The following is a 17,282-nucleotide window of genomic DNA, read 5'->3' as shown; positions in this document are numbered from 1 at the left end:
TGATCACTGAAACATCTCTAAATATGTGCCTTTTATTCGAGATGATAAAGTCTATCTCGTTCCTTGTCACGTTATCGGGGCTTCGCCAGGTCCACCTCCTCTGAGGCTTCTTTTGAAAGAAAGAATTCATCAAAAAAAAGCCCCTGCGCTTCGAGGAAGTTTACCAGCATTTGCCCCCTGTGATTTCTGCAGCCCAAGCCGTAAGGTCCGACTTTCGATTCACCGCTATCTTGTACTCCCACTTTAGCATTAAAGTCTCCCATAACAACATTGTAGTGGGCCCTCGAGGTGTCGTTGAGGGCCTTTGCGATGTCCTCGTACATCGCTTCGACCACATCATCAGAGTATGTCGAAGTTGGCGCATATACCTGTACAACCTTCAGGGAGTACCTGTCGGAAGTTTTAGGACAAGGTACGCTACCCGGTTCGACACACTACTGATTTCCACAATGCTGCTAATGAGATCCTTTTTGACTAGAAAACCGACACCACCCTGGGAGAGGTTATCACCTTCGCGGAAGTAGAGTAAGTTACCGGACTCTAGAGTTATCGTGTCCTCCCCCTGTCTTCGGACTTCAGATAACCCCAGTATATGCCAGTTTATATGACTTAACTCTACTTCTAATTCGGCGAGGTGATGGTCCAGCCTCATCGAGCGTCCATTATACGTTGCCATTTTCAGTCGTTTTATACGGTAGCCTGCCGTGAACCGGTGATTCTTAGCACCCCCTGCCCTGCCGATACCGCGACCGCTACCTTGGTCGGGCCTAGCGGGCTTGCCGGTAACTGGGGGCCTTTTTTTGGGCACATCTGCCATTTAGGGAGGTGGTTTGCCCATACTCGCCGCGCTGGGCAGGCGTGTTGGCGAGCGCAGTAGGGGGTAAGATGTTTATGGGAGGGGGGACGCTGCTGCCCATCCCCCCTTTTCCCCGTCCCTCAGTCGCCTCTTACGACACCCACGGGATGAGATTGGGGGAGTACTATTCTAAGCCGGTACTCCACGGCAGTAATATATAAATTAACTCTATGTAAATGAATTGTATGAAAATATCATAAATCGAATCGTTCTTCCATTGCGTAATACAAAAACAAACCTTTAATTTGTAACCTGTTAATTAATGTCCGGGAATGATTCATCTCTTCTGTCCAATAACTCCAATATTACGATTATTGGTGTCTGGGAAAGTGCCGGCTCCAAGCAAGCCAATCAATCACACTTTGTCCGAGCACGTCTAAGCCGGATGCGGGCAAGGACGTCTAAGAAATACTACGTGACTGATGCTTTCTTCTTTTGAGCAACTGATCGATTATAATATCGATTATAATTTACAATCATTTATTCAACAGTCTATCTTCTAAGTTGGTCTGGTATTGCTTTAAATAATATCTTATCAGGGTTTTACCTTTATGTAATCAGTAAATTAATGCAATTTTTTTACTTATAGTCACTTCAAATAATACTTGGTGAATGTTTGAACAATTTGAAATTCAATTATAGTATAATAATTTTATAGAATATTTATATCGATTTTTGTTATTTCAATTTAGTTTAATGTCTGTTCGGTTCAAATTGTTACCTATTGAATTAACAGTTGACTGAATAAAATTGAATCGTGTGAACGCGATTTTAAAAACATTAATGAACTAATTTTACTTTGCACAACTTCTGCTAGAATAAATTCGAAATTCGAAATCGAATATACAATGTCAAACAGATTATAAAGCTCATAACTGAATGGAAAAATAAAGAAAGTTTCGCATTTGTAATTTTAGTAGCTTAGTGACAAATTCCGTGAATGCTTAAATTTTAGGGGAACGACTTTAATATTTACATTAATACTTTGATGTTACGTTAATTTATGCTATTATATTATAAATTCGAACGCATCTGTCTGTCTATTAAGCTTCCACGGCTAAATCTTCAAATCGATTTTGATGAATAATAATATTAATATCCTGGGACATTTTTCACACACGGCCATCTGATCCGGAACTAAGCTTGTACAGAGCTTGTACTATGAAAACCAGACAACTGATATACTACATATATAATTTCTCTTTTGTAAATACTTACTTATATAGATAATTATAACCAGACACAGGACAAACAGACATGTTCATGCACACAAATATCTGTCCTGGGTGGGAATCGAACCCACAACCTGAAATGGCAAGCTTCCACCAACCATACTCAATTTTGCTGAAATTCGGTATGAAGCAAGCTTGAACCCGATGAAGGACATAAGCTACTATTTTGTATCTAACACCAACTCTTTCCCCTAACAAGCGAGCAAAGTCGAGGGCAAATCACTAACATTATGGTTAGTGATGTGTGTACCTGACGAATGCGCCTAATAAACGTCATGGGATCAATTGTTTAACGAAGTAGTTCTTTGGGGGCAATGAATTAGAACTACAAGGTCATAGTCATAGTGCAGCATTTTTAGACGTAACGTTTAAAAAATTAAACGTTACAAGCAATGAGATTTAAGCTCTATTCTTTTACTGAGACATAATACAGTTCGTTTGCTTTTTGTCTATGACAGTTTTCAATAAACATCAAGTCTTTAAAATGTTATTTATGTATTATTATGTTTGGAGGTTACAAAATTTCATCAAGGCTCTTAGATATATCCTTACTTGTTGTACCGTGCTGATGTTCACTATATATAATCATTTTTTAACTTCGAGTGATCTGATAATTATATAGATTACTTTAATCTCGTCATTTTCGTAAGTCGTTAGCATGCAACTTCAATAGCTAAAATAGTATGTAATGGCATAGTATATAAGAAATTTGAGGGAAACAGCTGTATTGCTAAAATAACGACCTCTTATAGCCTCTTAAATTTTTCAATAGCTTAAGCCTTAATAGTTGTATAAGGGCCGATTATCAACGTGATAGTACCAGTCACTCAACTTAAGTACTAGCTTAGCTTAATTTGGAGAGAAATTTATATTCATACAAATCATTAGTACTATTCTTTAATAATAAATCTTAGGGCATACAATCATCACGCATTGAATCCTTATTATATATGAATATCTAATTTAAACATACATATATTGTAACGTATAATTATATCCAAACAATAAATGTAATAGTATTTATATATAAGTTATTTAATAGGCCGTAAATATTTCTCAATTGGGAATAGGTATTCCATTCATTTAGGGCGAAGTATTGAAGCTTATTTAACTACGCTGCCACAGTGGTTTACACATAGTCTAAAATATCATCACACATACAGACTTTCTCACGATGTCGAGTTATGTGAATTAGGTCTTTTACACCATAAAAAAAATTTATCGCAAAAATAATATAAAATTAAATTTATATACTCGTGTTTTCTTGGAAATAAATAAATATTAATTTCACATATTTTCTGTGTAATGCCATATTTATTCATTTTCTTAACATAATAGCAATTGTAAAAACAATAATCAATTCAGCGATGCATAATAATATAAATAGAATCCTAAATTTGATAGGATTAAGCGAGATTTGAATAAAACGATACCTTACCCTAACAAGTCTATTACTAACAAGATTAAAGTTGCCAACGATTTTTCCAACGCTGCCGTGATAATGGAACGGAAAATTGGACTTCTCTAAGGATCGCTGTCGATAATTGAATTAGTGCCACCTTTAAGACAAAGAATTGAATGCGTCAAAAGTTTTTATTCCCTCCTCTTTCAAATTCAAGTTTTATTCTTACTCCTGTATATATTGCTTTTGTATATATTCAAGGCTATCGTTAACGTGAAATCGGCAAGTTTTTACTTTTACGTAGTCTAAAGGCATAAAATAGAACCTTCGATTATCGATTAATTTAAACCCTCTTCTGTTGAGTTATTGATGTCAAAGAAGTTTATTTTTAAAGCGAAAACTTATCTTTCTGTCTTAACAATAACTTTAAAGTTTCACAAACTACAATAAGACAAAATCTCTGTATATTTTCTTGTTCACATACGACCTTAATTATAGGGATTATTTTTCATAGGAATGATCTGTGTATGTAATGTTATACTATTCTTATTCGTCTATTTGTTCGAAAATCACACAATTTTTTGAAATATACGTATTTAAAAGCTGATTAGAATTAAATTTTATATTTTACTTCACTACGATGACCGGAATCTCTTATAAATATTATTATGTGCCCTTAGCACTATTATGCTGTGAAGCAACATTCGACCTTTCATTTTTTTTCATTCAACGACCGATTTAAAAACCCAATAACTTTTTATTGGCTCGACCTGGGATTTGAACCCAGGACCTCTGGGTCTGCGACCTTACATCTAGCCACTAGATCAACGAGGCAGTCAAAGTATACGGTATAGGCGAATATATATATTTATATGTTCATTGTCATGTGTTATTTTTATTTTAGTTGTTTGTTTTGTTACAAACAGTATATTTGATATACATATATAATGTTTGTAAATAATGTCTGCAATTAATACTATTCCCTATATAAACATGCTATATTACGAGCATTAATTACATTATCTCTTTACTTAAGAAATGTCTCAAATGATAGATACATAGACATACTAGAAAAGCTATTTTCCAGACGAGTAATCCACAGTGTACATAATCCTGAGAAGTGCTTTTCAGAAATTAGATATTACGCTGTTGCTATCCCCGTGGTATGTTGCAAAATATAGACCTGATCCTTTGACCTAACGACTCTTTGATGCTTGAGGATAATTCCATTATGGTTCCCTGCGCAAATACATATACTTGCTCATAAGCGCGACATATTAATTAAATTCTAAAAGATACACTGTTTTGGTGTTTTACCAAAGCCAAATTGAATTTTGCAAAAGTCAACATAACGTAAAGTTCCCTTTTAAACTTAAAATATTGTCTCATAGTTCAAGGTTAGATGGTGGTAGAGCTTTGTGCAAGCTCGTCTGGATAGGTACCACCCACTCATCAGATATTCTACCGCAAACCAGCAGTACTTATTATTGTTGTGTTCCGGTTTGAAGGGTGAGTGAGCCAGTGTAATTACAGGCACAAGGGACAAAAAATCTTAGTTCTCAAGGCTGGAGGCGCATTGGCTATGTAAGCGATGGTTGACATTTCTTACAATGCCAATGTCTAAGAGCGTTTGGTGACCACTTACCATCAGGTGGCCCATATGCTCGTCCGCCTTCCTATTCTATACAAAAAAAAAGGTCAAGTGGCTAGCTTATGTAGTCACATATCTCCAGGTAGCGGGGCTTAATTTCCAAAAAAAAATTTCGGTTTTTCTCATTCAGAAATTTTCGTTAACAGCCCGGAGTCTGGAAATGGGCAGTGGTTACTACCTCATTAAAACACGTAATCTAGTTTTAAAGATTATGTGAGTAAACAATTTTTATATTATTTCAATCATAACAATTAGTATCCCCTCCCTAATTTTCATAAAAAATAAAATAAAACATATCTCACGTACGCGTTTCCTTTACGACACTGTACTCTTTGTATTCTGAAGATAAGTCAAAATGACTTGAATTTCCTCTCTTTACGAGTTAGCCGTAGTCTACGAAGCGTAGATAGTTAGAATAAAGGTCAAAGCGCCTGAAATAATTGGGTTCTACGTTATCTCATGGAACGTTGACCCGTTTTAGTGTTAAGGAATTGACAGTTAATATGAGTTTAGTTTAAACGAATTATTGTTATGTCATCGAATAAATTCTTCGTAAAGAATCAAACAATGTCTGAAGCAACACGCATACGCATCTTAAAACGCTTTTTTAAAACATCCTAATTAAATTAAGCATTAATTTTAATGGTCGTGAATTAGTTATGTTATAAACAATATTAAAATGAATAATATTAAATATTCTTTAGAGGTTCAAATCCCAGATCAGGCCAATAAAATGTTATTATATTTTTCTGTCGAAAATTCTCAGTAGCAGCCTGGAGTTTGGAAGTTGGAAGTGTGTACTCTCCCGTACCTCAGAAGGCACGTAAAGCCGTTGGTTCTGCACCTGAACTCTTTTCGGTCGTGTCGGATTGTCGTCCCATCGGATTATGAGAGTGGGGGAATAGAGAGTGCACTTTTGTTTGCGTGCACTACAATATGTCCTGCACAGTTGGCTAATTACGCGCTAGAGATTACCCGCCGTGGCCGAAATCGGTCCGAAGGACATTATTATTATTAATTAGTGCTCTTGATTAGCTGGTGATTAGTTAAACAATGCAGTGTCTTCTTCGTTCGAATGTCAATTCAATAAGGACAAAAAGAGGTAAATGAGTTTTTAACTCAACAGCCGCTACGCAATGCCTATAAGTACGGCCGTTGAATAATAAAAAATATTATAAAAAAAGGTTTTATTATATGTAGTTCATAATAATTCTGAATAAAATTGACATATAATAGGCACGTCTTATCCCGGATCACACAAGGATTTCCGCGGGATAGCTAAAAAATTATTCGCATATAAATCCTAAATGAAAAATATATTTTATTAAATTATAATATCAGAAATAAAATAAAATTCTATTTAAAAAAAAAAAAAAACTTTAGTTAAATATAATAAAGAACTCATTACCTTAAAACTGAAAAATCTCTAACGAAGCTTGAAATTCTTTTATATTTAAATAGCCTTGTCTATTAACCGTCCATCTTTTTAAACTAAAACAAAAAATATTTGAGGTAAATTAAGAGGTTTTTTCTTTTTATCCTTAATTAATAAGAATAAGACGCTCTTTAAATTTTTTTTTATATGTGCCGGGATATGCCGGCAAATGACTACTCCACCTGATGGTAAGTGGTAGTAGAGTCCAAACGCGACGACGGCCAGTACAGTCAGGAAGAATGTTCTGTACTAGCCGTCCCCGCCTTGCTCTAATTAATCTCCAAATCATCCCTTAATTTCATTTTCTGAAACTCTGATTACAGCCAGATTAACTAATTTGACAATAGCAACATCAGACAATAGCAGCCGATGACGTAATATTTTACCAATGAGCGTTGACCATTTAGTCGAATTTGTAAATCTGACCTTAATCGTATTTTTAGAAATTGATGGTAAGTAATAATTCTTGACGATATTATTTATTTATTTGTGTTTAAATTTCTTATTATCTAACAATAGATAATAAACTTTTTGAATATTTTTTTAAATAAATTCAGACACATACAATAGATGTTAATATATATTAATAGTTACAATGCTTTATACTATACATATTAATTATTAAAAAAATAATTAATACATCAGCTATGACTATGGATAAAAACAAAAAAAAAATCTCTTCACACACAGCTTTCTGATAGTCGTCAGTCAGCCTTCCTTAATAAATATACATAAAACGAATGTATGTCATCAGATATGGACAATGAAATACAAATATATAGGGCAAACTATAGTTCTACTATGTATAGTACACTACAATACGTAGTGAAAATTAAGTCACTCACTCACTCGATTCACTCACCGTTAAACTGTATGACAGCAACATAAATCGCCCTTAATTGGTTGTAAGGTAATTGAAGGGTGCAGAAGCGTAAGTAAATAAAGTATTACTCATAAATAGTATTATAAAACAAACAGTATTCAAAAAGATAGATAACGTACAAATTATTTATATTATAAAAAAAAAAATGTCGTCTTATTTAGTTTTTAACATACTTTAATAAAAAAACTTTTCAATTTGTTCATCCTATAGAAGGAAAATTGTCTAATTAAAAGCACTTTTTTTGTGTCACATTGTGTCGACTATTGAGCTATTTATTAAACCTTCGTTACCTTTTTACAAATCTACAAAAATGATAACTCTTCTTTTTAATCTGTCTTATAATGCACTATGTATTACAAATGCACAAATAAAAAAAGTAATGCAATTAGTCTATGTAATAAGATTATTTATTAAAAGAATTAAAAAAGACTACGCAGTCTTTTTCTTTTTCTATTACGCAATAGAGCTCATTTTTCTGGGCTAACAGCGTATAAAGTATTTTCTGCTTTGCATAAAATGTGACTACAGATAAATATACTCACGACACGGTGTAGACGTAAACATGTGTTATGTATATCAGCGTCTCTTTACGAACTGACGCAATTTGTACATATATTTGTTATATGTTTAGTTTTAAGCCCCTTAGGTATAGTGGGTAACGAATGTGCCTGTATTTAATATGAGGCCGATTGCCACAATACGAGGATCCGCATTCGAATCCAGTAAAAGGAAGAATTTTAAACTGTCGGTATTGTCGTGTTGGACTGCAATTCCACATGACTTTGCGATTGAGAATATTGTGAGTTCATGTCACGAGAAAGAGATAGAAATTCAATGTTACAAGGACTACTTCTAATTTAAAACGTTTATCCTGTGACACGTAAAATGTATTAACTAACTCTGAAATCTGATCCAATCGCCCTGTGTTGTAAACTTAACTGAAAATAACAGGTTCAAATCCGGGATTGCGCTATTTATAATTTATCTCATGTTCGATTGTAAAGATAAATATCGTGAGAAAATTTTCCATCTGTCGGATTTCTACCACAGTTGTAGCCAGATCCCGTATCGGAGTAGCGTGGCGAAATAATCCGGCAAACCTTTGGCATGTAGTGGAAACGTTTACTGCCATTTACTTTTTTCTTTATAATCTGAAACAAAATATATAACAACTTATAAATTGTGATATGTACATATTCGCAAATAACATAATAATAATTTGCATAAACACACATTTGTACAAACGTGTGTAAACGCCTACAGGCACGCGTAATATGTACACAAAAAATGTAATAAAAATTGTGAGGTGTGCAATAAGCACAATCGCAAATAACACATTTATACAAATGTGTTTGTTTATGCCTACACACACGCGTCGATTCACATGGTTATAATATCAATTTTATTTAAAGTTATTAAAATCACAGCGTAATATTTACATATGCCTAATGAGTTTTTCGTTTAATTAATGATATACGTGTGTGCGTATATAAAACCTGAAGTCAATTTAATTAATATCCGCCCATCAGTCGCATTCGATTCGATCGTGCTTGTAATCCTATTTCACGGCATATGGATTTATTGATATGGAAAACGTATTCCCTAGACCGCTAACAGAAATCGAGGCAAATGTACTGAAATTTCAGTTGTTTTCTTGTTTATTGGATCGCTGAGGTATTTTCTGGAAAAACTTCGCAATAATATCAGTCACTATATCTTGATTTTTATTCGTTGTATTTGATTTAACGTTTTATAGATATTTCCTTTGATTTTATTTATTTTAAATTTATACCACTAACAAGGTTTATACATTCGTCGCGCAAATTCCATTATGTATTACAATATTGAAATCAGTTTGCATTACAATATAAAAATCCACTCTGTCTTTTTTTTATAGAATAGGAAGGAATAAAGAAGCATATGGGCCACCTGATGGTAAGTGGTCACCAAACGCCCTTAGACATTGGCATTGTAAGAAATGTTAACCGTCGCTTACATCACCAATGCGCCACCAACCTTGGCAACTAAGATGTTATGTCCCTTGTGCCTGTAATTACACTGGCTCACTCACCCTTCAAACTGGAACACAACAATACCAAGTACTGCTGTTTTGCGGTAGAATATCTGATGAGTGAGTGGGTGGTACCTACCCAGACGAGCTTGCACAAAGCTCTACCACCAGTAGGTACCTACCCAGTAGGTACCTACCTACGGTCATATAAATTTAAGTAAAGTTATCTTTGATTTTGTCAATTATTTTCAGGAAATATATATTATATAATAATTATTGTATTTTTTTATAATTTAAATATAATTATGCAGTTTCCTTTATAATTTCATTAAATTACTACTTTCATTAAATTACTAATTTCATTAAATTATTCAGTAAAGTGACAACACGTAACGCAAGCTTTTAGGCTCAGTAGCTTAAGAGAAGGATAATGCTCGATTTTCGTATAATTTCTCGAAAATTTGCAAACAATTGAGTTCTAAATTTGAAAAAACATTTATAACGAAATTCTTTTTAACTCTATCACTTAAAGTATACATTTTTTTATTTCCTAAATTGTCCTACAAAATCAATATTAGTTTAGTGTTTATCACGGATGAATAGCATAAATTATTATTACTGTAGAAGAACACGACGATAAGAACACGTGAATCTTAACCGATGATCACGGGTTCAAGCCCGGGCAAGCACCACCGAATTTTCATGTGCTTAATTTGTGTTTATAATTCATTTCGTGCTTGACGGTGGAGGAAAACATCGTGAGGAAACCTGCATGTGTCAAATTTTACTGAAGTTCTGCCACATGTGTATTCCACCAACCCGCGTTGGAGCAGCGTGGAGGAATAAGCTCCATACCTTCTCCTCAAAAAGGGAGAGGAGGCCTTAGCCCAGCAGTGGGGCATTCACAGGCTGTTACTACTAAGGACTAAGAATAATAGACTGTGACAGAAGGACTGACAGACACTAGACTTGGGATGCATTAAAAAAATATCCTATAAGTTATAATTTGATGCTTAAGTACAATTTGATAGCAAGTAATCGCCTTCGTTTGTTACATGTTACAGGCTCCTCCTTTCATCAAATGGGAATTTTCTCGAGCAAAACTCGGGTCGGAGACGTATTGCTTAATGTGGTTTTAATATCCTGCTCGTAGCTCTCGACACACACCTAAACAAATTACATAATTCGAACGAATAGCTGTTCTTAAAGAGAAAATTATAAGTGTTTTGTGATATTAGTTTCTTTTGTTTTTATGATATCTAGATAGTGTCGAATAATTTATTGTTTACCTATACGATTCATTTCAAAGGAAATGTAGACAACATAATATTCCTCATTCTCTAAACTAAATCAATATGTTTTCCGGTTGTAAGACACCAATAGTGTATATATATAATATCATAGCTGTTGATGCATAGTCAATTTGTCAGGTATGTATGTCAGGTGTATGCTTCAATAAATCAGATATTGCTGCTCTACATTGAGAGCAGTGCTGTTCCGTAATAGTTCAATTTGTATCGTTAAAAATGTTGAAAACAGAACAAAAGAGGCGCTTTGCTTCTTATTTTTTTATACGCACAGTCATGGTGTAAAACCTTCTTCCAGCGCATGTATTTTAATGCTATCATTTAAATGTCTTTAAAGCAAGAGTGAAGGTTAGTCAAATGCGTTACATCACAAGTTTCATCAACACTTATTACCAAGTTTTATTTGTGGTAAAACACAAACATATTGGCAATATAAAAATTTATAATATTTTTGAAAATCTTATATATTTTTTATTTTTAAAAATATTATATTAGGGCTCATAAACAATGCTGTGTCTTCTTCTTTCGAATGTCAAATCAATGATGACAGAAAGAGCGAAATCGGTATTTAACTAAACAACTGTTAAGGAACGTTTATAAGTAAGGTCGTAATAGTATTAAATATTAAATAAAGACATGGAAATATATTCATTAAATGTAATATAAAATATGTCAAGAATTAATTTCTTTTACTTTTCCCAGCGAAATGAAAGGAATGTTTATAGACATGGTTAAAACTTTACAAAATATTTCTAAATGAAAATGAATAGTTTACATGAAAATTCGCATTTACATCGCAGCTGCAGATTCCTTTGAATGGAAGTCTAATTAATTAATTTTAATACTAGTTCAGTCCTTAAAATTTGAATAAATATTCTGTAATTGACTTAAAATGACAAAAAATCTTTAGACGTTACTTGAGGGTTCCGCAGATTAGAAGAAGGCGGACTTATAGAATGAATGACGAAAAATGGTGAAATTTCATACACACAGAGTATACAACACAAGCATATCAATTAAAAATATATACTAAAAGCCAGAATACCAGTGAATAGGTGCAGAAAAAACGACTTTACGTGTTTCCCGAGAAACGGGATTGTAAACATTGCCAACTTCCAGAAACGGCGGGGGCTAATATTTCCTGACTTTCCTAACAGAATAACTTAATAAATTCTTATTTGCTGAACCGGGTTTTTTAATTTTGAGTCGCATTTAAAAAAAAAACTATCACCACCCACCGCCCATATACATTTACGCTGAAATATTAATCATTCCTTACACCGCCGACACGCCATCAACCTTGAGAACTAAGATATTTTTTTATAGAATAGAGCGGACGAACATATCGGCCACCTGATAGTAAGTGGTCACCAACGCCCATGAACATTGACATTGTAAGAAATGTTAACCATCGCTTACATCGCCAATGCGCCACCAACCTTGGGAACTATTATGTCCATTATGCTTTTACTTACTATTAAGTAGGTTACTTACTACCTACTTAATGGTTCACTACAACTACACTACGAAATACAATAATATTAAGTAATGCTGTTTGGTGGTACAATGTCTGATGAGTGGAACTACCCGTACGGGGTTGCACAAAACCCTACCACTAAGTAAACTACGCTAGTCACTAACAAAACCCGTGAAGTCTGTAAATTCGAGAAACGCAATAGTACGGAACCTAAAAATAATGTTGGTAAAAATAATGTTATTTTTATTACTCAATATAAACGTGGTTTGACCAAATTATATATTATATATATATATATACATATAATGTGTTTGCTTCGACATTTTATACATACATACAGATATTATGAAATAACAAAAGTGTTTTTTGTTTATCTGGCTTCAGGCAAAAATCATTAAGCCTGTTGACCTAAAACTTGCACAGCGTGATAGCTAATACTTTTAACCTATTTTCAGCATTTACACTGATAACGCTTAAATATGAATCCTTATCAAAATAAATGTATTTGTACATTTTTCAACATGCACCAGCTTGTATGAAAGAAAGTATGAGGAAAAAGTACATATCTACGTTTGTATGTGTATGTATATAAGGCTTGTAGTAAGATCTATTAGCGCTGGGTAGGCTGGCTATGTAAGGACGGAGATTGCTCGGTACTTTTAATTATATTTGTATGCAATACTCTTGGATCAAAAACCAAGACAGACGTAGTGCCGAGAACTGGGAGGCTTAAAATAGCAACGAATTTTTTTAGTATGTGCCATTTTGTTCACAGTTCTCGGTACTGTCAAATAAAAATTTTAATTATTACCCTACAGTCTTAAATATTGTTGTTGTGTTCCGGTTTGAAGGGTGAGTGAGCCAGTGTAATTACAGGCACAAGGGACATAAAATCTTAGTTCCCAAGGTTGGTGGCGCATTGGCTATAAGCGATGGTTGACATTTTTTACAATGCCAATGTCTAAGGGCGTTTGGTGACCACTTACCATCAGGTGGCCCATATGCTCGTCCACCTTCCTATTCTATAAAAAAAAATGTATAAAATACATTAACAAATCTAACCACGATATGGACAATGGACGTTGATTGAATTTATTATTTATAATATAATATAATATTTTATTTCACAACAACTACGCACACATACTTAATATAAACATGTACGGTGTTGACATATTGCGTTATGCCCGGTTTACATTATTCCAGTCCAGCGATCTAGTCCAGTACTGGATTGCTTACTGGAAAAATGTAAACCGGCACTGAATCCAATCCAGTTCATTCCAGTGCCGGTTTACATTTTTCCAGTAAGCAATCCAGTACTGGACTAGATCGCTGGACTGGAATAATGTAAACCGGGCATTAATTTTTTTCGAGATAAATTATATACACAAATTAAGCACATTAAAATCAGTAGTGCTTGCCTGCTTAACCCACATAATAAATATTGCTATATAATGAATTAACTAAAGTCGTCGAAATTATTACTTTTACCAATTTTTTTTTTATATAAGTTGCTTTTTTATGTTTTCTCGAAGAGCCTTTTTTATAGAATAGGCGAACGAGCATATGGGCGACCTGATGGTAAGTGGTCACCAACGCCCATAGAATTTGGCACTGTAAGAAATATTAACCATCGCTTACATCGCCAATGCGCCACCGATTTTCGGAACTAAGATGTTATGTTCCTTGTGCCTGTACTTACACTGGCTCACTCACCCTTCAAACCGGAACACAACAATACCAAGTACTGCTGTTTTGCAGTAGAATATCTGATAAGTGGGTGGTACCTACTCAGGCGAGCTTGCACAAAGCTCTACCTTTTATAACTTTATCCCTTTGCAGGGAAGGATTTATTCAAAAAATGGTTTTATGTACATATATTTTAAGCATAAGGTTCCGCGAAAAATATATGGTAAAAATATTGTAGGTAGGATTTTACATCATTAACTAATAGCAATTAACATTTTATATTGTTAACAAGATTAATGATAAAGCTACATCACCAGTAGCAAACTCTTTAATTGCTAGATTCCAGTTAAAATATAGGAGCCCTTAATTCACGCCTCACGTTGATGTAACTGAATTAATCTTGTTTAGCGATTTTCATTATGACGCGGACCGTAACAAGAATAAATGTTCCGAGTATTTAATTAATTATGAAACACGTAATTTCTGAAAAATACTGTACTTCAACATATTCACAAGGATAGAATTATTGTAGCTTGTCGATTAATATATATAATTAAAATTGATTTTCATTTTACATAAAAATATAATTTAATAAAAGATTCCAATTGAATTTTTTCATAGCAAAGCTTGGCATATCATTAAATAAACCTACTAACAAAATTATTTACTCAAGTTTGATAGCAATGTATCTGTACCTACTGAGTTGCGGGCGCTTTAATCTTAATATCTCGATATTACTCACTATTAACAATTATTTACACATATAAGAAATAAAGGTATCATATCGTTTATCTAAAATAATATTCCATGACTTAATATTTGCAACGTAAATGTCTAAGACAGGGATTATTCGGATAACAACAAAGTAGGATGGATTAACCGTGAACCGCCTTCGTGTCTGTTTGATTAATTATACACAAACTTAGCACCATATTTTTCAAAAGATTTACAATATAAACTTTGTTCAAATTAAGAACGATGTATATTTTTTATGATTAAAGAAACACACACAGCTGCATTTTGTATAATATATACAAAACGAACAAACTTGTAGAGTTTTTACAGATTAAACAATTAAATTAAATAGAATTACGATAACAAGTATTACAATAATTAAATTATTATATTTTACAACCTATAAAGGCAAAGAAACATTTGTTTATTTATTTATGAACAAAATATTAATATTTATTTTTATTTTGACATTTGTTTTGTCAGCTTGTCAGTGCTGCTAAAATATTTAATAGCAACTAACTCACATCACACATAATAAAAAAAAGTAAAACAAAATAATACACAGGCGAAAGCTTATTTAATATTGTAAGTAGTATAAACGTACAGACATACAAAATTAACTATTACCACAAAAGTATTAGGTAATTAGGATTATACTCTTACCTATAACCTAGTATAGTATTATATGACGTAGATGCTTAGTTGTTTTCGTGTGCGTGCGTAAGTTAGTGTGTGTATATTTCTAAGAAAACTTTAAGTAACTTAAAAAATCATCATCATCAACCCTTCGCTGCTGGAGATAGGCCTCTCCAATGGCACGCCACTGAGCTCGATCTTCAGCTCTCAATATCCATCCGCTGCCAGCCACTTTGCGAATATCATCACTCCACCTAGCTGGAGGGCGTCCTACGCTACGTTTTCCAATGCGTGGTCTCCACTCCAGACTTCGCCTTTTACTTAAAAAATATAAAACATTAACATTTCGCTTAACGCACATAATGTTTCTTTCATTTGTCTAGTTCTGTGACGATAACAGTTGCTATTTATAATAAGCTTTTGTTTAACTCCACGTGTTTAGTATATGTGATAAAACTTAAAAACAGTTCTAATGAACTGGCTAAACAGAAATTATGAATACGCATTTAAAGCTAGTGAAAATACAATATAGAATATTAAATATATATTTTTAAAAATAAAACGTCGTTTCGTCTTTGAAACTCATTGTAAATGAATTGAATACTTGTCTAAGCAAATATTTGTTGCAAGTCAAATCTAGTTGTTAGTTTCGATTCGCGCGATAACTCTAACGATGTCACAAATCACAATAGAAAACAAAGGGACGAGACGAAAAAATAATGGGGTTTGCTCATTCGTTATCTGTAATAAGGATATACATGTTTCTAATTTTAGTACTATTTTTTATACTGAATATAAGATAAGTATGTAAGCCCCTTGTAAATGTCCCCCAAGCCTCCTCACCTCTTGAGGTTTGGCGCTAATTCCACCACGCTGCTCCAATGCGGGTTGGTGGATTTATCCGAATTTGATACGACTCACCCAGGTTTCCTCACGATGTTTTCCTTGCCATTCGACACAAACACAAATGCCCGGGTTACAGCCCGGAATATTTAGTTAAGGTTCACACGTTTATAATAACATTGTTCCGTAATTAAAATTTCGAATGTTACTATATTTCACGTAATTATTTTGATATTAAATGTATTAATGCTTATTATTCTTTCATTACAGGTAACGTGAATAACATTTCAACGGAAAAGGTAAAAGTGATCTATCATTTTGTTATACCATTGTCCGTTATATTCGGCCAATGAACAAAATATTAAATAAATGGGTCCGACTAGGTCCGAAGATTTATGATAGATGAAAGATGTCTAATGGAGTAAGCGGAAACCAATAAGGAATATTATAGTATACCAAGCTGTTCTCGCGTCTTTTGCGACGCACGTCGTTTATTTATGAACGTACAATTTATATTTTTCACAGATTATCTCAAAGATTGTATATGTCAATGTTTGATAAAAGCTTTCTTTGTCAAGATTTTAAAATTAAAAATATTTTCAATTTTAAAATCCTACGTACGTACGTAGTGCACTACCTAGCTTCGTCTCCTCCCTCACGCGCGGGCAAAGCCGCTAGCGGAATCTAGTATTAAATTTATAGTTCTTAATAACTGTAATAATACTAAATAAATAATATATATAAAGTTTCAACTTTTAATGCTGCTAAATGACCAAACTTATAAAAATACGCTAATTGCGGAACAATAGATATCTAAATAAGCACAGATTGGCAGAAAGTGTCAGACTGCTTCGTCATTTTGCAAGAATTTTCTTTTAAATTGTAGTAATCATATCGCTATACTTATAAATATATACCTATTTCTTATATATAAAGCTGACTGTCTCGATGGTCTAGGGGCTATATTAGGCCGCAGATCCTGAGGTCCCCTGGACTTCAAACCTGGGGTACAAACCCCAGGTCGGGCCAATAAAAAGTTAATTCGTTTTTTTTGTCGAAGATTCTCAGTAGTAGCCCAGAGTTTTTTAGTTGAAAGTGTGCACGCGCCCGTGACTCGGAAAGCAC

The 17,282-nt window shown here is 33.6% G+C and overlaps 1 protein-coding gene across 5 annotated transcripts in view; it reads left to right on the top strand.

Annotated features, from left to right (window-relative positions):
- Nucleotides 1-17,282, top strand: part of LOC126772352 (solute carrier family 12 member 6) — a 337,172-nt gene that overhangs the window by 67,621 nt on the left and 252,269 nt on the right. The gene's annotated exons all lie outside the window — the stretch shown is intronic.

The sequence above is a fragment of the Nymphalis io genome, chromosome 1 (genome assembly GCF_905147045.1).
Source record: "Nymphalis io chromosome 1, ilAglIoxx1.1, whole genome shotgun sequence".
Lineage (NCBI taxonomy): Eukaryota > Metazoa > Arthropoda > Insecta > Lepidoptera > Nymphalidae > Nymphalis > Nymphalis io.
This window is presented reverse-complemented; position numbering and strand designations above follow the sequence as displayed.